This window comes from Triticum urartu, chromosome 3A (assembly GCF_056163025.1).
Source record: "Triticum urartu cultivar PI428250 chromosome 3A, HENAU_Tu73, whole genome shotgun sequence".
In the NCBI taxonomy this organism is placed as follows: Eukaryota; Viridiplantae; Streptophyta; class Magnoliopsida; order Poales; family Poaceae; genus Triticum; species Triticum urartu.
Window position 1 is genome coordinate 25,814,804 of NC_141875.1, and position 24,132 is coordinate 25,838,935.

Below are 24,132 nucleotides of genomic sequence, written 5' to 3' on the forward strand. Positions count from 1 at the left end.
CCGCACGGGAGAAGACAGGCAAACCTTATCCTTTCGCCATTTTGCACTATGATCCCTGTATTGCATGAATTAGCAAAATAGGCTAAAACAGTGGTCACGTCCGATTTTTGCAACAATACAATTCCATTTCTGGAATTTTTGAGAATCGGTTCGGATAACAGTATACTATTTACTAGTATTTACCTGTTCTTGACCATGTTGTTTATAAATTATTATTTTTCTGTTGAGCATTGTTCTCCAGAATAAAATTATGATATAAATAATTTCCATGCTCACATATGTTGAGATTATTTATATCTATTATTTGCAATTGAGATTTCATGTATCTCTTGCAAAGATAAATTCAGTACCTCTACAGTACTGATTTGCGATTGAGAATTTTTTTCCCTTGCAAAACAATCTCATTAAGATTGAGATTAATTTTCTCTCACAAAATATTAATTCACCCTGTTGAATTATCTTGCAACTTGATACATGATCATCTCATTTAATTTGAGGTCTATACAATTCAAGTTTTTTTCACTTGAACATCAAGTTTGCAATATTATTACTATTCATTATAATAGTGGTGTATTTCCGTTGAGTACGATGTATTCCGGAAGGTATGTATCTCCATGTTCGCTACATGTCGAGATTAATACGTCTATTTGCAATTGAGATTTTTAATTTCTTGCAAAATACAGGTGCAAAATTTAAAGTGATTTCTTCAAGCTGATGCTTGGGATCACAAGATAGTCATATGGATCTATTGCCTACGCAGATTATCGATGACTACTGATAAAGTCTACATTTTGTCGTTTCGACATTATGATTGCTTTACAAAGTGCTCTCCCACACATTTTTCTAAGTCATGACATAAGGCATTATGAGTGAGTATTTCCTGATTTCATCAGATTATACTCCCTTGTGCTGCGAGATCTACTTCATTCTGGAGATTATCTTCAAGGTGTCATGCTTAGCAATCTGAGATTTGCATTAATGGTTTCAAGATAACTTCTTGAAATATCCATTAATTTTGCAACATTACCATGATGGTCTTTAATTTACTAATCGTAAAATAATTATCTCTGGTAACCGATGGCTAGAGAATTGAGGCATTCGCCCTCGATGGACACCACTGCCCTACTTGGGCCATGGACATCATGATCGATCTTGTATCTCGTGGGATAGTGTGTGCCATCAAAGACCTGTCGGATTCTCCTACGATTGGAGTCACACCACTAACAGAATAAACATGTTGCTTTATGCATCATAAGACATTATATTGATCCAGATCTCGACATCTGGTTATTCTGTATTAGCAATCCCTGGGATACAAAGAACCTCAAGGGCAAAAGGTTTGAAGGTCACTCCTTCAATCTGACACCATCATGGCAGTCACTTGTTTGCATGACGTTCTTCTAGAACCGAGCAATAAAATGACTATCCAACTGTCACATGACCCTATGAACACGGAGAACATGAAGGTTGAATATGCATCAACTGGCATGTTTGGAGACTACATTTACTCCCTCAATCTCCTTAGTGATCTATTTATTTATGTCCATTTCTGATGTTCTAATATGAACATGATTATTGTTGTCATCATATATTGTATCAGCACTTTGGTACAAATACATTTGTATGTATTATATATATCTGACCGTGATTTTCATATTGAGAATCTTCATGTCTATATATAGATTTCTATGGGAGTCAATCCGATGAAAAATGATATGTGCCTTGTGGACATATGCACCACAAACTTTATTCTCAGGGTAGTCCAATGTTTCCACTCTCATTGAGAGAAAGGAGATATTTAAATCGCTAGGCGCGATGAGGTATTTTTTGGTTCAACTCGAGTCATATTTACTATCCCTGTGGGTACTCGAGTAACGTCGGGATGCTTTATTCCTTCTTAGGTTTAACTCGTACCCTACTAAACTATGGAGATATCCGTCAAAATAGTTTCCATAGCGAAACTTATGATGACAACAAAGAGAAGTAACTTCTCTTTACCATATGCAACGGATATGGCAAGCACATTCTATGTGTATCATCTGGATTGTACTACACATACGACACAACCCATAGCACATGTTGTGTACGAGATAGTTTCGCAGAGTGTCTTGTACATGACAAACTTGGCATACTCGCCTTGGTCATCGAGACATTGGGTTGAAACCGAAACTATCAGCAATTTCAATAGTTTGTGATTATTATGATGCTAAATTCTAATAACATTTGGATTTTTATGTGCACTATAAGTGACACAGGGAAGCTAATTTTAAGGCTTGAACACCTTAAAGTCTACGCTGAACCACTCAGACTCCTTAAATGCATCAAGTCGAGGTAAGTGGCTCTTCCCAGCCATTGAGTAGACTATCCAGGTATTCCATGGTTTTAAAAGACATATCTACATGATGGTCTTAAGTGTGTGCTTTTTATTCACACGAAACCATTGGCTCATTATCCTGACATCGATTTCAAGCAAATCGAATGGATAAGATTGCAGAATTCTCCTTGAGGGCCTTCTCTATGGCTTTTGGATTGAAGTTTAGCAATTTGTCCTAATGTCTAGACTCAAAATGGTTTGGTAGAATCCTATCCAAAGAGTTAAGCTCATTGCATTATCTTTACTTTGGAATTGCAACTTACCAACTTTATGTTGGAGTCATGTAGTTTTACACGCTCATGACCAAACTGCATAATATTATTCCCCTCTGTCTTTGATACGTGGAAATCTATCAAGTATTTCCTATCTGCGGTAATTCGGTTGCATACCGATATCACCACCCGGCATACATCATTGGCCCCTCAACATATAGTTGGGATCTATTTGAGGAATAACTGTATTTCCGTCAATACCTCAAGCCCCTCGCATGGGGAGTTATTCAAGGCCAGTATGCTGATTTAATGAGGAACATTTCTAGGCATTAGGGGGAGATTTCAAGTACCATAAAATGCCAGGAAATTAGTGGAATGTTCAACACATTTCTGCCTCAAATCCACGTACTCAAAGATCTGAACCATGCATTTAGAAGTTTTGCAACACATTGCAAATAATCTGCCAGGTTCATTTACTGACTATAAAGGTGTCACACAATCCTACAATCCTGCAAAAGTATGCCTGAAAAAGTGGAGGTACCAGAAAAATCCACTCCACTCCTTCTTCAAAGCAACAGGGGGAGATGTATGGCAGAAGTACATCAGGATTCAGCTTCTCGCAAGCAAGGATATCAAGGCATGTGAATCAGTAAATGCAAGTCAACATCACGTTGGCAGACACCTAATGGGTAGTATACACCCAGTGGATGGGAAACCTCCACCAACCCAGGTCATAGTGCATATAATGACCGGGTCATCGGAATACCCGACTCAATTGCATTGGAAAATCGCGAGCAGCCACCATGGGTAATGATGTTTCTATCAACTCTATATTGATATATAGATTCTGGAGAAAGATATAACGGAAGTCTACAAATGTCGACATACATTTCTCAACTAGATTGCAAAAACCTTTCAAATGATTCAGATCCAAAGACCATGGCCATGGCAAAGTGTGAACAACACTCGGACTGAACTCAAGCAAAGGGTATAATCTAGATAGAAATGATCTTACTCAATAATGGGAAGGTATTAATAAGCAATACCTACACCAGTTTTCTTCTAGAAACAGAATTGAGAACAATGAAGTGGTGAAACAAAGAGCAAGTATTGTAGCACAAGGGTTCACGCAGATACCCAACTATTCTCCAGAGGTGGAATCTCATTCCGATAACTTATATCATTGGTAGTACAAACTCATCTATCTCTGTAGTTGATAGATGTAGTGATTACATATCCATGTGGATCACTAGATTCAGACATATATGATTGATCCCCGGTGGGATCTCTATTCTGAATCGAAATACCGAATGCAACATACATTGTGTAAATTCAGTAAGTCACCATACGACTTATTATTGTCAGTACATATGGTACAATTGACGTAGTGAGATCCTTATACACAAGGATTACTCCTACAATGATAATTATCCATGTTTGTGTGTCCGCAACGACGACACATGTAATCATCTAAATGACGGACTTTAAAATGAAGGATTTGGGTAAACCAAAACACCGCTCGTTACTACAACTTGAGCACCTTCATTCATACATTATGGTATACTATATTGTCTATATCCATAATATATTGGAGAAATTCATTGTGGACAAATCTTATCCATCATTAACTCTCATGGTAGTTCATTCTCTAGACGTAGAGAATGATTTATTTAGACCAAGAGATGTTGGAAATGAGATATTGGGACTCAACATTCCATAATGCCATTTGATCCACCAAACACAATTGGTTGGTACTCAAGAATATCTTTGATATCTCCAAAGGCATCAAACATCTTGTCCTGGTTTTTCAGTTTCACAGAAATGTGAACACCGATATCATTGGATACTTTGATCAGATCCCCACTATGTCAGATCATAGACAAGCTTAGTGTTCATACTAGGTGTGGTAGCCCTCTCATGAAGAGTCTTCAAAATAGACCTCATGGCTACGTCTCAATGATAATGTTGCTTGTGTTGCCTGGATGCAAACAGATTACGTAATTAGCAATATCGTTATATTGCATATCTTGCAAGCCAATCATGTGAATGATTTGTTCACCAAGTCTCTACCAGCTTCTACATTCCAGAGATACGTTCATAGAGTTGGTATGTGATGGCTTCGGAATTTGCAAGAATCAGGGGGAGTACCTTCCTGAATTGTTCCTGTTCAAAGCATCATATTATACTCTTTTTTCCTTAATGAGTTTACTTTAAAGGTTCTCATAAAGGTTTTTAATAAGGTAATATCAACATGAGATCATATGTCATACTTTCTGTTTTCCCCACCGGGGTTTTTAAGAAATTATATATGACATATTTATTGTCCTCTAAACTCTATGAGTTTCCTCGTATTGAGTTAAAAGAGACAATAACCATTATATGTTGCATCATTTTCTCCTTATTTTTCCCACTGGGTTTGAAGGAGTTTTAGCAACATATTCTACACTACTCCTCATATTTTTCCCACAGGGTTTTTGGAGGAGACTCTTTCGAGTTGATGATACTACATGGACAAGCGAAGATTAGGGGGAGTGTTAGAATTAAACACACATGTTTAATTGGAAGGGAATCTCCCCTTGTTAACTGCCATGCCGTTGCCAACAGGCAACCGACGCGCCTCTCCCTTCGCGTCCCTCTGTATCGTCGCGTCCCTGCTGCACTTTGGCCATGGCAGTCGTTGCCACCGTGACTCTGTCCTCGGGATCTCATCCTACTGTCCTGGATCGGGGCGGCAGTGGCGATTTGGATCCGGGCGGCGGCGGCTGAGCAAGGGCACCGGTGCTGTCTAGGTACATGTCTTCCCTCTCTCCCTGCCTCCCCCCCTCTCTCTGCCCCGTCGGGGTCACTGTGAGCCCGTGACCGTGTACTGGTGGGGAACTTTGGTGGAACGGCAAGGAACGGCAAGGGGACGGCGACGAACGGCAAGCACGGGTGCTCTGCTGGCGGAGGCATGTTTTGGGGATGGGGAGACCTCCGGCCGTGGGGAATGGAGAGAGCTTTGGATGCAAACTGAATTTCATCTCTCTCTGTTCTTTTTTCTGCTGATGGCACAGAAGAACGTTGGTAATGTTGAGCTGACAAAGAGAAGTAGCAGACTAATTTCTATGTCGACTAGATGATGATTTAATCCTTGTGTGTGGTTTCCTTTGTATTCTTTATATGATGTTATTTTGTGATCCTTGAGTATGGAAATAGCATGGTGTGCAGCGTTGCCCTTGTGAGCAATCTCTGATGCTACTGATGTTGTTTATATATGTATTACTTATGACACTTGGATTCAATCCTCACCGAAGATTGAATTCCATCTTCTTGGTTAGAATACACAAAGGATTTGAATTGTGAATCTTGTAAGGACATTTATTTTGTGAAATTTAACATGACTAATTTGAGACCGGCAAAGAGGATTGGGCCCGAAGAAATATTGATATTGAGCTAGGTCCGCAAGGCGATATGTCGAGCTCTGCGTAGCCTTCTTTCAATGGCTTATTTAAACAGGTGTCTCCTTTTCCTTTGTATGTGCTTTCGAGTCTCATTTCGTGTAAAAATAGTCTATAGATGTCCTGCGGTGTGATTTTATTTTTCGAGTTCAGCTCTGTGTTATCATAGTATTCAGGTTAGGGAGATCAAGAAGATGTTTCATATGTCACCACAACTACTGGAGGATTTGCAGGCGACCAACTATTATATGAGTTTGGATGACCAAATATCAGTAGTACATCAAAATCTACGGCTTTATATAGTTTGTCACATACTGTCTTATTTCATATATGATGACCATATCAATCAAGTGTTTGTTTCTTTTTTTATTCAGAGTGTACAGTGATTACAGTGTAACAAGAATAGAAAATAAGGTACTCTCTAAATAATGTGTGAGGTTTCAGATTCTGTAATTTGTTTCACTGTTGCTAACTGAGCATGCTTAGATAATGGGGTGATTTGAGTGGAGTTTCAGAGTCGACCGTTCATGTCTGCAGTCTCAAGTTTCTATATGTATAGTTTGAGACCTAATAAGTACTGATCATTTCAGAAAGTTTCATGTTTCATACTTATGATTGATACTGATTGTATTCACGTAATTGGGCCACTTGGATACGGTGGTTGGCTAACTAATAAGTAAGATGTACCCAGTTCTGCATAAAGATTTAGGCACCCTAATTTTATAAGTCTTTGTGGAGTCAGAGGTGTTGAATGTTTTTGTTCGAAGTCTTTTTGAAATGATGAGTGATGCATACCTATTCAATGTTTTACATGGTACTGCAAGTGAAGAAATGATTTGTACTGAACCATCTAATGGGTTATTGTGTTTCTTTGAAGTCATGAATTTGTAGCAAGTGCCGCCCTCATTGGCATTCTTTTTGAAAGATATCCAAGATAGTTAAAGCATCATGGGGACGAGGAGGCCGAGCAGTCCGTTGTGTCTCCGCCGCCGCCGGCCGCACCGGTATGTTGTGCCCCTTTCCCTGCTTCACGTCCTAGGCTACTCCACCACCACTGGATACGAGTGTGGCCATGACAGAGGAATCTTGTGCAGGGGGATTTGATGCATAGCATGTTATGTACATGCAATGGAAATGTTACACAGTGAAACACATTTTGATCTTCTAATATTAATATGCATTGCTGGCATAAAGGTTATTATTTGTTTTCTATTGGGGAAAAATTTAGGACTAAAGGTTTTGGTATGTCTGATTGTTGACATGCCATCGGAGGTGCATGATTGTCTGATAGGCTTGAATTCTTAAGTTTTCTTTCTTATTGGCCTTGTTTTATTTATTTTGGTGAAAACCCATGATTTTACCATAACCCAAAATTGCTGACTTAAACGGAGGCTCAATGAGAAGTTTTGGGACATGGAAGAAATTGATTGTTCTAATTTAAGTAATATAAAAAGAGAAGTAGTATTTTCTATTAGTAACATATGTCTATAATATTATGATTTACCTCTGCTAATAGGTGTCGTCTTTGCAAAGAAGCATGCCCAAATTTGTAAGCCCATATTGGTATTACTTTCCAGTAATCAAAAGCCAACAAAATATATATTTATGAATGATCTATTATCTTGCCATGAATAACAATGATAAATTTGTTGTTGACTCATGTTATATCCTCACAAATAAAGTGCCACATGGAACTTTCTCTATCAGTTCAGGCTGGATGAGCAAGACGACATACTGCAGACCGGGACCAAGGTGAGAATATTAGATGGAAATTTATGTAGCATATGTACAGCTACGTTTATTAATCTCCTTCTCATTTTTTCCTTTTTCTTTGCAGAGTTATGTTCATCATCAGTGATATGTGTTAATATATACTCTCCTAGAGATTGATTTCTTTGCGATCGCAAAAAAAGGGGTCAGATACATGGCGAGCTTCGAAATATCAAGTTGCAAGTACCTTCGTTGCTTTGGACCTTGCCATGGAAGGATGAACACTAAATGACCACAAAATGCCTCTAGATTATGAGTAAGCGTGTTTCTACCTTCAGCGGTTTGGGCATCTGCTTTGTCTCTCTGGCTGGTTTCACAGGTACCTGATTTTGCTTGGAACAGCCACAGGTGCTGCAGCTTGGTTTGCTGACTAGCAATGTCTTGTTTCTTTGGTGGACAAACTTGCATCTCAGAACGTTGATGAATTATTTCATTTGATCAGCTTATGTGGAAACTACTAATTTTCATTGCCTCTGTACACACACTTGCGTATCTTTTTTCCTCGTGCTTATTGGCAATGGCCCACTCATAGGCACGACCTAGAAGAAAATAAGATTGAAGATGTATTTTTCTTGGTTGGAAATATTACACCTCAAATTTACTTCAGTTTGGATGCAATGATGACTCTAAGATCGAAATAACTGGTGAATTATGTCAATTATACAGTTTAAGAGGTCATGGATGTGATATATGAGAAACAATTTTGTCTGTGATACATGAATATCTATATGGCACTGTGGCTGCTGGCGAGATGTTGGTCATGGCTTTGGTTGTCGAGATGCACTAGCTAGGGGTGCATGCATGGCCATAGGCCACAATTAAATTTTCTTGACGGACTGAGGTATTTGCTAAGCAATGGACATGGCCCTGTTGATTTATAAAGCACAATATTTTCAGTCATTTGTATGAGTTAGGAATTATATGCTTTTTGCGTGAGATTGCAGCTGTTCAAAATGTAGATTTATGTTATGACAAGATTATGAAGTTTCATAGTAGAACATATTTAATCGAGACGTGTGTTGCACATGCATGCTTACTAGTGATGGGAAAAAAACGTTGGGAGGTGCGAAGAATGTACGCATTGGACTGCTCGGGAGCAAAATGTGAGTGGGGCCCGTTATCTACTAAAACATGGGGAAATAGAAATGGACTGGGCTCCTCGCTATGTCCCCACTCAGCCCTAATATGTGAGTTTGTCTTCGATACTTTTTCTTACTGCTGGGTTCAAGATTGCTAATCTGTCATGCCGCCTAGTGTCCTCTATATTTTTAGAACACTTTATTCTGATAACTTCATATAACTCAAGTTGAGTATTAAATTTTTGTTCTACATAACTTTCCAGCGAAAGTCTTGCCGCCGCACTGTGAAGTGTGGCATTGCAATTATTTTTGTCTAATGGTCATACTTCCCTTTACTGGGACCTCAATAACGAGGGAAGTACAACTAATTGCACCAGGTACATCCGCACAACTTTCCAACACAACTGGCCTTCTGAAGACGACATTGATCGCCACAGACGGACTGGCGCCTTGCGTCGCAGGACTGCTCGCAAATAGCGTTTGTACACTTATTTGGACGGTTGATAATTGATGTCGTACAATCAGCTTCCACATCTACAAAATAGCATAACAAAAGAAAAAACACACATCATGCACATATATAATTTGTTGGTCTTGCCGATGGAGCAACATTGTGCATGAACAAGGTGAATGGTACCTGATGCTAGTAAGAGGACGGTAAGAGTCAGGAGAAGCGCTAGAGCAATCCTCATGTTAGCTTAGATGCGGTGTTAAGAAGAATTCTCACCCAAGATTGATTATTGGAGTATAAGTTGCCGGGAAAGAAAATGAGAGGGCAACTCTTTTTATGCTGGATGTGATATTAATGCTCATTACTATAATCTGTAAATATCTCCAAAGAAGAAGACTGGATAAGCTTCGCCAATTCAATAGTAGAAATTAAGTGCATTAATTTGTGGATATATATCTCTTCATTCTCCTCCCTCCGTTTCTATTTATTTTGCATATTAGCTTTAACTTTATAAAGTTTGACAAGTTAATCGAAAGCAATCTGAACTTACACAATATAAAATATATATGGTATGAAAATATATTGAATGATGATTCTATGGTATTGACTTCGTATCCTGGATTTTAATTTTTTGTATAAACTTTGCCTAAGTTTACAAGGTTTGACCTGAGACATAATTAATATGCAAAGTAAATAAAAATAAAGGGAGTACTTACTAGCAAAAGCAATGAAAAGACCAATCGCATCCCATGACAAATATCTCAGAACAAGTATACCAAGGGGTTATATACCGACGATAGTGTGCAGCTCTGTGATAACACATGCGCGACTATGCCTATGAGAGTCTGCAACTCCGCAACCGTCCGTGAGCGCCTCCCGCAGCCGTGCATGTGGGACTATGCGCACAAGAGTGTGCAACCCCGCGGCCACGCATGTGGGACTATGCCAGTCAGAGTCTGCAACTCCATGGCCATGCGTGAGCATCTCCCGCACCCGTGTTTGCGCGACAATACTGGTGAGAGTGTCCAACTCTGTGGCCATGCATGTGCAACTATGCCGATGAGAGTCTGCAACTCCCTGATTGTGCTTGTGCGACTATGCGACTATACAGAGTAGAGTGTGTAAATACGCGGCCACGCATGTGCGACTATACCGATGAGAGTGTGCAACTCATCAGTCACGCATGTGCGACTATGCCTTTGAGAGTGTGCAACTCCACAACCGTGTGTGAGCACCTCCCGGAGCTGTGCATATGCGACTATGCGGGCCAGAGTGTGCAACTCCGCGGCCACACATGTGCGACTATGCCGATGAGGGTCTGCAACTTCACAGCCTTGCGTGTGCGACTATGCGAACTAGAGTGTGCAACTCCATGGTCACACATGTACAATTATACTGTTGCAAACCAATGTTGTCGGACGGCAGTTATACGTGCTCATCATGTCAACGAGTACCACAAAGAAATCAGTGTGCCTTACATCACGCGGTGTCACAGTCCATCACTTTCCTCCCCCCACTTCTTTCCTTCTTCCCATGCCCATCTAGGACACACACTCCCACTGACATCGCATTACCCATCGGTCCAGCGTAATCTTCCAGAACCCTCGTATCACACCAAGTAATAATAACGAAAGAAAATCAAGCCAACTCCCAATGCCAACCACAGTGAACACCTATGCCAACAAGACTGTGCAACTCCACAGCCGTGCATGTGAAACTATACGGGTGAGAGTGTGTCAGTGCGCTGCCACACTTGTGCGACTATGGCGACGAGAGTGTGCAACTCTGCGGCGGTGCGTGTGCTATTATGCCGGTGAGAGTGTGCAACTCCATCGATGTGCGTGTGTAACTTCGGCGGCCGTGCGTCTGTTACTATGCTGACGAGAATGTGCATCTTTGCAGCCGCACGTGTGCGATGCGAGTGTGCTACTTTGTGGTCATGCATGTGCCACATGCTTCCACTTTGCCAGCAGTAGTTGATCGAGGTTACAACGTCGCGCGTTTAGCTATATTAGCAATGCGAGCGCGGGACATCATCTAATCATCTTAGTATTGTCGTGTTGTGCAACTTTTTAATTATCGTATCCAGCTGAGAACTATTATTTGTGCAACTATAAATACTGCGGATGCCAACTAAAAATGTGAAGATCGATCTGTAGAAACAGAGGACAAAAATATAAGGGTGTGTCTAGATCTCAGTCGACTTAGACTTCGCGAAGTCTAAGTCGATGACGTCATCCATCTTTTTTTTTTTTCATAGCAGCGCCCTTCACCTTTGTAAGCAGCGTATTATCCATGCACGGCCCGTTGCTTTCAATTCTTGTCTTGAGCTGGTCCCGTCTCTCTTTCTCTCTACCTTTTTCTTCTTTTATTTTTTCAATGAACTTGTCTCGCTGCATAGTTTCTTTAGGCTGTTTTTTCTATTTGTTGGGTTTTCTTGTATTTTTATTTGTGATTTTACTTGTTTTGTTGACAAACCATCGGAGGACCACAAAATATTCGCTCACTTGTACATAGAAGCTGAAGAAAAAGGTAAACAATGGAGAAAAAGCTAGAGGAAAGGATGTACGAGTTGAATCATTCTGTATCATTAAAAAATCATTTATCTAACAAACGAATAAAAAACAATAGATAGTAAAAAAGAAAACCATGTACACTGTTTTTCTAAATTAAGTTGCGCCCTAACAATGGAAATGCAACAACGTGGGTTAGTCTATGTGTATGTGTGTGTGTGCGCACGTGTAACCGGGTGGTGATACTTTAAAAAATAAGATGTATAAAAAAATAAGATGTATAAAAAAACAAGAAGACATATTGCACGCATGGTGTATGTGGTGTTTGTATGTACTGATTGCACACAAAAGTTAAGGAATATTTATGAATTTGAAAAATTGCTCATGAATTCAAAAGTTGGTCGCAAATTTGAAGAGAGTTCACAATTTTTAAAATTTGACAAATATTACATGTTTTTTAAAAGATCATAATTTAAATAAAATTCATGTTTTTGTCTTAAAAAATTAAGAACAAAAAATGAAAATAAAAAAAAGAAAGAAAACCCATGAATATTTAAAAATGTTGTGAAAAGGTAACTGAAGACAATCCCCTCTCACCATGAGTTGCAGTTGCGTTGGGAGTCATACAATTGTTGTCGGGTTACAACACTTCTAGTTGCATGTCTAGGGATGGACATGCAATTGGCTGATAAACCACATATCGACCTAGTTGTTGTCGCATTGTGGGACACGCAGTTACTGTCGCACTAGGGTCATGCAGTTGCATGTCTCATGTTGGACATGCAACTGGCCGACAACCCCCTACTAGCTCAGTTAGAGTCACATTGAGGGCCATGCAGTTGCAGCCGGGTTTCAACACTTGAATTTGCATCGCCTAGTGATGGACATCAACTGGTCGAAAACCCCCCTACTAGCCCATTTGCAGTCACGTTGGGGGCATGCGGTTGAATTGGGTTCCAACACTTGCAGTTGCATGTCTAGTGATGGACATGCAACTGGTCGATAACTCCCCTACTAGCCTAGTTGCAACCGCATTGGGGTCCATGTAGTTGCATGTCCAGTGATTGGCATGCAACTGGCCGATAACCCCCTACTAGCTCAGTTGCAGTCGCGTTGGGGGCCATGTAGTTGAGTCCGGTCCCAACACTTGTAGTTCCATGACTAGTGATGGACATGCAACTGGACGATAACCCCCTACTAGCTGAGTTGCAGATGCCTTGAGGGGCATGCGGTCAAAGTCATGTTTCAATGCTTGTAATTGTGTGTCTTGTGATGGACATGCAACTGGCCGACAACCCCCCTCCCTACTAGCCCGATTGCAGTCAGATTGGGGGCATGCAGTTGCAATCTGGTTCACACATGCAATTGGTCAACAACCCCTACTAGTCTAGTTGAAGTCGGGTTGGAGGCATGCAGTTGTGATCCGGTTCTAATACTTGTAGTTATATGTCTAGTGATGGGCATGCAACTAGCCAACAACCCCCAACTAGCCCAGTTGTAGTCGCGTTGGGGCCACGCACATGCAGTTTGGTTCCAATACTTGCAGTTGCATGTCTGGTGATGGACATGCAATTGGCCGACATCCACTACTAGTCTAGTTACAGTCGCCTTGGGGGGCATGCAGTTGCAGTCCAATTCCAACACTTGCAGTTGCGTGTATAGTGATGAACATGCAACTAGCCGGCGCCCCTACTAGTCCAAATATCTTTTTCTTTCTTTCCAAATTTGTGTGTGTCATCCTTACACAGGGGCCATATTAAACTTCTCTATATTGTTTCAATTTTATCACAAGTCCCTGAGGAGACAACAATATCCTTTTCAGTTTGACTAAAAGATAATAAAAGAAAGAGGTAATAGTGTATATAAAGACAAACAAGAACATAAAAACAAATACACACGACGACATGCGAACTTAGGCCTCTTTTGGTTCATAGGATAGGATTATCATAGGGATAGGAATCTTGTAGGAAATGAGATGACATGTATCTCAAATCCTATGAGTAGGAATAGGAAACAAGATGTCATTTGATTGACACCAAAGGAATTTTTCCATTGAGTCTAGGCTCTTTTTTATTTTCCTATGAAATGTGGAGGATAGGAACCAATCCTATGTAGGAATAGGAATCTATTCCTATGAACCAAAGGGCTCTAAAGGAAAAAAAATCCTATAAGAATCCTATCCTCTAGAATTCCTATGAAATTCCTCTAAACCAAAGGAGGCCTTAGTGTCTAGAATGCATGGCTACCGAATCAACCGAGATATCACTAATTCTCCATCTACCGAGAAGATGACAAAATAAAAAAATGGTTTTACATAAAATGGAGAAAACTATCACAAAAAAGAAAAAAATGTGAAGAAAATAAAAGGAACATATAAATGGAATAAAAATAAGAATAAGTGAAAACGGAATATAAAAGGGAACAAAATAAATGAATATAAAAAATAGGGAAGATGAATTGACAACAGTAACGAACAAAAACGAATATTTTAAAAAATATCATGTCAAACGATATGAACAAAACAAATTAAAAAAAGTGTATGGAGGAAGGATATACCCCCAGCCCCCTAACTCCTTGCAGTCAAACAGCCCCGGTTTACTACAAAAGGCAGTCAACAACAAATAAAGGGAAAAATGCAAAAATGGAAGGAACAAAAGGCAAAAAAAAAAACTTTGTACCCGTCCAGCACGCCCCAACCAACAACAGGCCCGACAGAAGAAAAAGAATCTAAAAGAACAAAAAAGAAAGAGCCCAAGCCGAAAAGAAACAGAAAAAAGCGAGCTGGCCACACGCCTTAGCATGTTGAAATGAGAAAACTCACAATCCAATGCAATTCTTAAAGCAAGTAACACAGACGGTTGACGACTTTGTGAAGTCTAAGTCGTTTGAGATTTAACAGTACTGAAACTTAAAAAACGCAAAATGCGTGTCAAAATGTCCATTCTAAAAGAAATGAGATCTTCCTTTTTTATAAAATAAGAAATTAAAAAATAAAAATAGAAATACAAGTGAAAACATTTTTATACAAATAAAATGATAAATAAAACACTAAAATACAAAAGGAAAAAGGAAATATAAAAAAGAAAAAGGTACGTGTATACACACAGTGAGCTGCACTAATGTGATTCGTACTGTACACTCAAGCCCAACATCAAAAAAGAAAAATACAAAATGTTCGCATGGGTGACCTATGAATGAGAAAATAAAAAAATAAAAAAGAGAATTTGGAAAGGACCTCAAGCCGCAGCCCACGGCTAGATACAGAAGCAAAGCCCCTGAAGGTATGCTCTGCCCAGTGGACAAAGCCCAGTACGTTTTTGGACGAGAGGAATACCTACCTCAGCCACAAATCACAGATCAATCAAATTGTACAAAAAAAAAACTCGTCGACTGAGACATAACTAATTCTCAGTCGACTGAGAATTAGCACAACCGAAAATATAAAGGAATGAAGCCGATACAATTCTTTTATTGTTTATCCATTGTATGGTTACGATTAACCGATTTCTTTTGCTGCCTCTTCTGCTTCTACACGGAGATACAGTGGCTGTGAGGATCGAGCAACTGCTTTGCTTTGCACGCTATCAAGCCAAAGTGCACCGTCGTCGTTCAACGGTCGTTGGCCGTCGTTGCTGCGTCTTTTGTAGTCACACCGCGGTCGCGCAGTAGTTGTGGTTGGCGTAGCAGTTCTGTGAGGATGCATGCCGAAAGCTGCGCAGGTCGCCGCCGCGAGAACCTTCACCCCACACAGCTAGCCCTTCTCCTTCTAATGTCGTTGCTATTTGCCATCCAACTCCTGTAGCCTGCACGCGCATGGCTCCTTTGAGCCAACCCCATGGAATCGAAACTCAGCCTCAAGGGACCCGAGTCAACTTGGATGGGTATGTCGTGGTGGCCACCGACAATGGCACCGCCATGCTCAACAGAGGGGTTGAATGCGGCCGGCTGAGCTGTGGTGGAAGCCAGCCAACATGAGCTGTGGTGGGGGCGGCCGATGCGAGGGGGCTGAGGAGAAAGGATGTGGACACAAGTGGACTGAGACAAACGCCAATTGTTTCACACCTTGTTGAGAGCGCCCGACAAACAGTTTAGCTACACATAAGTCAGTTGATTTTCGAATTCATCGTCAGTCCATTTTTTAATGAAGGAAGGAGACGGAAGGAGAAGGGAGGGCCTCGCCGTAGAGAAGGAAGGGTGCTCGCAGTCATCACCCTAGTATCTATGTTAGGGTTCAGGGTGAGGGCTGTGGTGGATGGCGGTGGTGGGGCGGTGGTGTGAGGATTCGCCGGAGAAAAAGCTCAGCGCGGGCCTTACAGGGTTGGCCGGGGCGGTGGAGGACCGGCCATGAGGAGTGGTTCTGGAGATCGTGCGGTCCTGATGTTGGAGTACTATTAAGCAGCATGCATGGCTAGCTAGTATGGAAATAACCAAGTCTCCTCCTGTGGGTACGAAAACGTCGGGGCGAACAGAGAGGAGGCCGGATGAGCTGCGGGGCGCCGGTGAGCACAGAGAGGAGCGGCTCTCTTGTCCGTGCAACCGTCAAATGGACGACAATGTCGATTTGGGGATCTCCGGTACAGTACGTGAAATTATAGGTGAAATTTGTATGCCTCGTACTCTCCATCTCCTAGTCCTTAATTAGGAAGAGCAAACAAATTGAATGCCAATTTGCCACCGTCGGTCGATGCGTGTACATCAGCCGGCCGGATCGACTTGGTCCGGTCGACGTTGAGAGTACACAGTGGTCCGGTACATGGCAAATTGGCAAGGACGGCTTTGGCGGCGCTCGTCGTACCGCTAGGCGTGGAATCAGAGAAGGTTGCCGTGTGCTGGTCGGGATCCACGACGGCGGCCGTGTGCTGGTCGGGAAGGCCATCGTCGGAGCTACGGCACGAACGGGGGGCCGTGAGGATGCACGGATTGCAGGCACCTTCAGGAGGAGTAGGAGACGGGGCTACGTCGACGGCGTAGGCATGCCGGAGGTTGGGAAGATGGCTGATCCACGATTCCTTGGCTGTTGGGTGAAGTCGCGAATCCCGGCGCCGAACATGCTCGGGAGGACCGAGTGGGCTGGGACACATAGCCTGTACTAATCTTTTGAAGCAAGTATTGGTAATACCTCGCCACATATATAGATCACTTCATAACCGTACAAAACTCAAGGTGTAATATTGAATTTATGTTCTATGATGAAGATTTATAGCGAATAGTCATGCTGATAGCTAGACCACATGAGATGGCAATTAATTGTTATTATTTTTGCGAACCTGCACTGATATTTTCTTAGCTAGTTAACATCACAGTTTTCTTTATTGGAGCCTTGGAGGAGTATAAGCACCTCGTGCACCTGCACTTCATGCCAACAATTTTAGGCTCCAAATTGCATTGCTTGTCCTCAGGGCACGGAAAGATTCGGTGGCAATCTTGCTGACAAAGACCAAACAAATACCCACCAAACTTCTGCAGGAATTTGACCGAACATTGTGGTTTTGCATCAGCATCTGCAAAATATCAGCAACAAGAAGAAATACACATCAAGAGCAAAAATAATTTTGATTATTGAGTTGATGCAACACTCTTGCGGGAACTATTAAACTTACTTGATGCTAGCACGAGAACGGCGAGTGTTAGCAGTAGCATCAAAGTTGCAATCCTCATCCTAACTTGTATGCAGCGTCGATAGAAAAGTGTCTGCTTGTGAGCCGTGAGGTAGAGAAAATAAGATGGCAATCCCTTTTATTGTAGGTTTAAAATTAATGCTAATTATTATAATACAAAATAGCACGAAAGCAAAGATTGTATAGATTCTTTTTTAGGGCAGATTGGATAAGTTACTGACAGTAATTAAATGCACCCTAGGATAAGTTATTGACTTATTCTTCTCTATGTATTTGTATCTATCTATATCTTCTATCTATTTATATATATGTATTTGGTTTAATTTCGTCTAGATTTTTTTCGTCTCACCTCCTACCACCATCTATTTCGTCTGTTTTTTTCCACCTCAGCTCCCACCACCCCCTCCAACTAGACATTTATTTCTTTAATTAAAAAACCAAATCTCTACTCCTAAAGGAAAGAATCCGGAAGCAATCCTCCCTTTCTAAAATCGGGTGCAATCTTATTAAATTGAATGGCTCTTTATGAGTTTCATCAGAAAATGCATCAAATCTCTCCCGAAGGAATGAATCTAGAACGAATCCCCTCTTTTCAAAAATCTGGACACAATCTCATTAGATTGATTGACTCTCCCTCGGTGCCATGCAAAAATGCAGCAAATCTCTCCCAAGGAAAATAATTCAGACACAATCCCCTCTTTTCAAAAATCAGGATGCAATATGATTAGATTGATTGACTCACCCTCAGTGCCAGGACAGGAGAGGAGCAGCACTATGCCCTTTGCATCACCGCCCTGGTGGCAAAAGTTCATGGTAGGTCAATGGCCAGTGGCCAGGCTTCGCCTAGAGCCCACATAACACCAGCTCCTAACGGATGACTTGGTAGCTTCCCCTCCATGGTTTAATTTCGTCTGGGTTTTTTCGTCTCACCTCCCACCACCATCTATTTTCAGTTTTTTCCGCGTCACCTCCCACCAACCCCTCCCGCTGGTTTTTTTTCTTCCATTAAAAACCCAAATATTTACTCCTAGAGGGAAAGACTCTAGAAGCAATCCTAAATTTCTAAAATCAGGTGCAATTTTATTAAAATTGATTGAGTCTTTATTGGCGTGATAAGAAAATGCATCAAATATTTCCCGATGAAAGGAATCTGGACGCAATCCTCTATTTCCAAAAATCGGGACGCAATCTGATAAGATAGATTAACTCTCCCTCAATGCATTGCCAAGATGCAGCAAATCTGTCACGAGGCAAAGAATCCACTACAAATCCTCATTTTTAGTAAAATCGGATAAAATGTTATTCAATTTATTGACTATTTATGAGCATCATGAGGAAATGCATCAAATCACTCCTGAAGAAAAGAATTCAGATGCAATCCCCTCTTTCCAAAAATTGGGGCGTAGTCCGATTAGATTGATAGACTCTCCCTCAGTGACATGGCAGGAGAGGAGAAAAATGAGAGCTACCTATAAATTGATTAGATTGATGCGGAGAAATGCAAGGCCCCACGGTGCCAGACAGATACTCCGATGCGGAGGCACGCAAGGGCATGCTTGCCGCCTGTTGGAAGATGAAGCCCAGAGTGGCGGAGGGGTGGCACTACGTCCTCTGCCTCACCGCCCTAGCGGCGGAAGTTCAGCGAGCGTCGGTGGCCGGTGGCCGAGCTTGTCCAAGAGGGCACATGGCCTTGGCTCCTGAAGAGGGACTTGCTATCATGGTTTAATTTCGTCGAGTATTTTCGCCTCACCTTCCATCACCAACTATTTCGTCTTTTTTTACCTCACCACCCACTGGATTTTTTCTTACTCCCATTAAAAAATGAAATCTCTACTCCTAAAGGGAAGAATCTGGAAGCAATCCTATTTTTATAAAATTGAATGCAGTCTTACTAAGTTGATTGGATCTCTATGAGTGCCATGAGAAAATGCATCAAATCTCCCCCGAGAGAAGGAATCTGGACACAATCCCATCTTTCCAAAAATGGGGATGCAATCTCATTAGATTGATCGACTCTCGCTCAGTGCCATGCCAAGATGCAGCAAATCTCTCTTGGGGTAATGAATCCGCAAGCAATGCTCTCTTTCCTAAAATCAGATGCATTCTTATTAAATTGATTGACTCTTTATTAGTGTCATGAGTAAATGCATCAAATCTATCCGAGAAAAAGAATTCAGATGCAATCCTCTCTTTCTAAAAATCAGGATGCAATCTGATTAGATTGATTGACTCTACCTCAGTGCCTTGCTAGGAGAGGAGAAAAAGGAGCGCCAGCTGTAAATTGATTATATTGATGCGGAGAACCACACGGCCATGCGGTGCTGGACGGATACTCCAATGTAGAGGTGCGCAAGGCCGCGCTTGCCTCCTGCTGGAAGGGGATGCCCAGGGTGGTGGAGGAGCGGCACTACGTCCTTCGCCTCACCGGCCCGGCGGCGGAAGTTCAGCGCGGGTCGGCGGCCGGTGGCCAAGCTTGGCAAAGAGCGCACAGGCATGTCACCAGCTCGAAGACGATCATGGACGGCAAACCGAGGACCAGCATTGGTGGTGGCGTATGGGAAATCCGTGACCTACCCCACCCATAGGCCCCACGATGCGCCGCCACCTCATGGTCTCCATCAATGCCTTACCGGAGGTGGCATCCCAGATCCTCATCTCCATGCGGTGTGGCCTCTCCACGTGAATAAGAAGTATAGTGCGCTCTTCTTTTGAGCCAAATAGCTGGGAGTGTTTGTTCATATGGCGATCACTGGTACAATGACGTACTATACAAACAGTTTTTCACTAGTGCAAAACCGAACTTTAACACCAATTCGTAAGGCTCTTTAGTGCCGGTTCTGTAACGGGCACTAAAGGATGGGGACTAAAGCCCCTCCCCTCCCTCTCCCCCATTTAGTACCGGTTCAACACGAACCGTCGCTAAAGGGCCACCACGTGACACGAGCCAGCGCCGGGGGCGGGGAGACCTTTAATACCGGTTCGTAACACCAACCGGTATTAAAAGGTTTGGGGTTTTTTGTTTTATTTTATTTCCTTTAGTTTCGTGTTTTCCATTTAATTTTTTCATTTGTTGGTATTTATGATACTACATATTATACACGTTATGCATATATATATATATATAAATAGAATTTCTCGTAGAATCAATCATATATATATCATCGAATATCTCGCACCACCATTCACATACATATACATGTATATATACAATTTATCGTACAATTTGCAGATCATTACATGGAGTCATCACCTTGGTATCCGGCAATGGAATTCTCCTTTGGGATTTATGACCTCGTCGAGCATAAATCCCACTATTTTCTCTTGAAGTGCTCGTACGCGAGCCTCCGGTAGTAGCTAATCCCGCATCTCCTTCATCTTTAAAGAAGAGATCAAATTATACATGCATTATTGGTTGTGTGTATACATACATATTAGATAATGATGTAAAAATTATGAATAGTGTTCTGACAAACGTACCCAGAGGTCTCTCTCGGTTTTGGGCCTTTCGGTAGTCATCATGCGAATGTTCTCACAAACGAAGAACACACATAAATCAGTGCACGGCACCTGCCTCAGGGCCTTTACAAGAATAAAATTTAATCAGATAATAATTAGTCAAGCATGATAATTAATGGCATTGAAACTAGAATTAAAGAGATATGGTAGCTAGCTGGTACTAGCTACTTAATTAATTACCTTGGGTCGGATCCATTTCAGCTCTTTTCTCCATTGGCCGTCAACCTGTTTGATAAACTTTTGCCAAACCCTGCCCGTCGGCAAAGAAAATGAATAAAGGAGTTATTAATTAATTAGTTGATATCAGGAAATGACGAACTATAAAGAGGCCGACATATAGTTCGATAATGATTGAAATTATCTGTTGACCATCCCCTTCAAGAATTCGTACTCAGTATCTTTTGTAAGTAGTGAGTCCAGTACTTAAACTTTCCCCTCGTCAACTTCAATGATTAACAAGATCCAGTGGTATCTACATGCGCACATGTTTGCATGTATAATTAAGCGGCCATGTGCATAACTCATCAACTACCTAAACCCTATACACTTATTATCATCTAGCTAGTGACCGAAAACGAAATTTGTAGTACAAGACAGTGTGACTCACTGAAAGTTGTAAGGAAGTAGTATTTCTGGATAGGCATTTAGGCGCTTCAAGAACTCTAGCAAGCTTTTCTCTACGTGTGGTCGATCATATTCTTGTGACCATGTCTTCTCATTAATACTATTTGGGTCAATGAACCTAATTCCATAGCATCCAGCTTTTTCATTTCAAACATCTTCATTTTGCATAATACCACAAAAAAGAATATAGTGAGGATAATTACAGGTAATGCATAGAACGAGCACTAAAGCTAGTTGGAGAATTAAATTAATTACACAAAGAAACCACTTGCAAACAATAGCAACTGACGACATATTTGTCGAGTGTGTCTTGATTGAATAACTGAAACATTTCTTGAAACTCAACCCATAGAGCTTTTTCATGGTAATAATAGCCTTTAGGTATTTCCACCATGCGGGACTCTCGATCGGTAGTCTTGACTTCTTTCATGTACCATTCATGCAATTCATACATTCTCGTTGTTAGAAACTTGACCTCCTCAGGCTTCACCATAGGCTGGCCGCGGGCATATTTCCGTTTTACGTCCTCCTCTCTAGTCGTATCCATGGGCTCGATCCCTAGGAGTTGATAAACAGTGACACGGGCCTCTTTAGCCATCCTTCTATGAGCGTCGGTTATTACCAGCTGATCGGCGCCGGTACTCACATGTGTTCAAGATGGGGAATAGTTCTCCCGCTTTTTTTTGGCAGCTGCTTGGCTGGAGCTCGAGCTCGACTCATTATTTCGTGCTTTATATCCCTTCTTGATTTGGCGCTCATAGTCTGACCCCCTAGGCTTGGGAGCTGGTGCTTTAGCCATACAAATGAAGTGGTCAACGACATGCTCAGGCACTTCCTCCTTTGAGCGGTGGCGGTTTTGGTCCAAAATGGGCGTCCAATTGGGACCTGCATTCGGCTTCGTTTTCCTCCTCGGTCATCTCGTAAGGCCTATTCGGAAGAGGCGCGAGGCTTGGACCATATTGAAAGAGATCTCGCTTGCCTTCTGTACCTTTACTTGTACTGCTAGCCACCATAGCTGCGGCGGCTCTCTTCCGCTGTTGTTTAGGCGGCTGAGCCCACTGATGTGGCGGAGACGGCTTACGTGCCTGATTTGGAGGAGGAGGAGTGGGCTGACGTGGTGTCGGACTTGGAGTAGGAGGAGTGGCCTGATGCGGTGCCGGACTTGGAGGAGAAGGAGTGGCCTGACGCGTTGGCAGACTTCAAGGAGTAGGACTCTGTTGAGGCGGTGGCTGATGACTTGGAGGAGCGGGAGTCTGCTAACGCGGTGGCAGACTTCGAGGAGGAGTTGGCTGATGCGGAGTCGGTGGCCTTGGAAAGATGATGCAATTCTTTCTCCATAGGATGATACGATGTATGGCCTCTCCCAGTGTGTGCTCCTCGTCATCTCCAGGAATGTCAAGCTCTAGCCCCGAATATTATGCCACCACGTCATCAACCAGGACATGAGCATAGCCAGCTGGAATCAGGTTGCAATGGAAGGTTGCTTCGGGGGATTTGTATAAGCAACATCGTCCGCCACCTTCATGGATATGTTCTTCATTTTGAAGTGTAGCTCACAATTAGTGTTCTCCATGATATCATCCATAGGGTATCTATCCAGCAGTGTCTCGCTCGGGGCGGAACCCACGCTGCTTCTCAGCATGGATGGGACGGTGCTATCCAATGCTGGATCCGCTAGCTGCTGCCGCTGCTGATACCGCTTTTCTTGGCTAAGTGAGTCGATTTGCTGCTGCCGCTGGAATTGGAGTGCCAACTCCGCGTGCACTGATTCTAGGCCTTTAAGGCGTTCTGCTTCCTGCTTCCTATGCTCCTCCTCCAACTTCCTCTTCTTCTCCTGCTCCATCTTCTTTCTCGTACGGCTTCTATAGTCGGTGTTCCCGTCTGCAAACCCCTCATACCACGGAACAACGCCTTTGCCTTGTGTTCTTCTCGGAAGTTCAGGATTTCCCAGGGTGCGCGTAAGCTCGTCGTTTTCTCTGTTGGGCGTGAACACCCCCATTCGAGCCTCTTCTATTGCAACAAGTAAAGCGATGTCGGCTCCTTTAAGACTTGCCTTCTCCAGAACCAGTCCTATATGCGGGTCCAACTTCCCCCCATGCGCGTAAAACAAAGTCCTGCACCTGTCGGGCCAGCTCAATGTAACTGGAGTGACCCCTGCATCCAACATTTGTTGCTTAGCCTTATCATGCTTAGGTCGGGCCACCGCGTAGCCACCTGGCCCCAGCGTATGGAAATGCTCCTTTTTCGTGGCATTGAGCTTTTTTGCTCTCGACCGTTCCTTAGCTAATTCCGATTCCTTGAATTTCATGAAAGCGCGGCAGTGATCTCTTTGCTTCTCCAGTGTTCCCGTGAATTCTGGAGTCTTCTTTTCTCCTTCGACGTACTTGGCCCATATACTTTTCTTGTGGTTGTTGAATGCAACCGCCATCTTCCTAAGAGCTGCGTCCTTGACTTTCTACACATCTGCAGCTGTGAAATGATCTGGTTGGGTGAAATGTGACATGAGAGATTCTCAAAGCAGATCTTTTGCTCTTTGGT

General features: G+C 42.3%; 2 long non-coding RNA genes and 1 other non-coding gene across 3 annotated transcripts; all 3 read right to left on the reverse strand.

Annotated features, from left to right (window-relative positions):
- Positions 1 to 9,084: 9,084 nt before the first annotated feature.
- LOC125547729 (uncharacterized) lies at positions 9,085 to 9,643 on the reverse strand. Its single transcript, XR_007300738.2, has 2 exons — positions 9,510 to 9,643; positions 9,085 to 9,406 (listed from the first exon to the last, which is right to left on the reverse strand). It is a non-coding gene; the product is annotated as an uncharacterized LOC125547729 (long non-coding RNA).
- Positions 9,644 to 13,535: 3,892 nt separating this feature from the next.
- Positions 13,536 to 13,641, reverse strand: LOC125549813 (U6 spliceosomal RNA). Its single transcript, XR_007301525.1, has one exon. It is a non-coding gene; the product is annotated as a U6 spliceosomal RNA (small nuclear RNA).
- A 3,414-nt stretch (positions 13,642 to 17,055) lies between these two features.
- On the reverse strand, positions 17,056 to 17,530 carry LOC147978092 (uncharacterized). Its single transcript, XR_015599529.1, has 2 exons — positions 17,437 to 17,530; positions 17,056 to 17,337 (listed from the first exon to the last, which is right to left on the reverse strand). It is a non-coding gene; the product is annotated as an uncharacterized LOC147978092 (long non-coding RNA).
- Between the last annotated feature and the right edge of the window lie 6,602 nt (positions 17,531 to 24,132).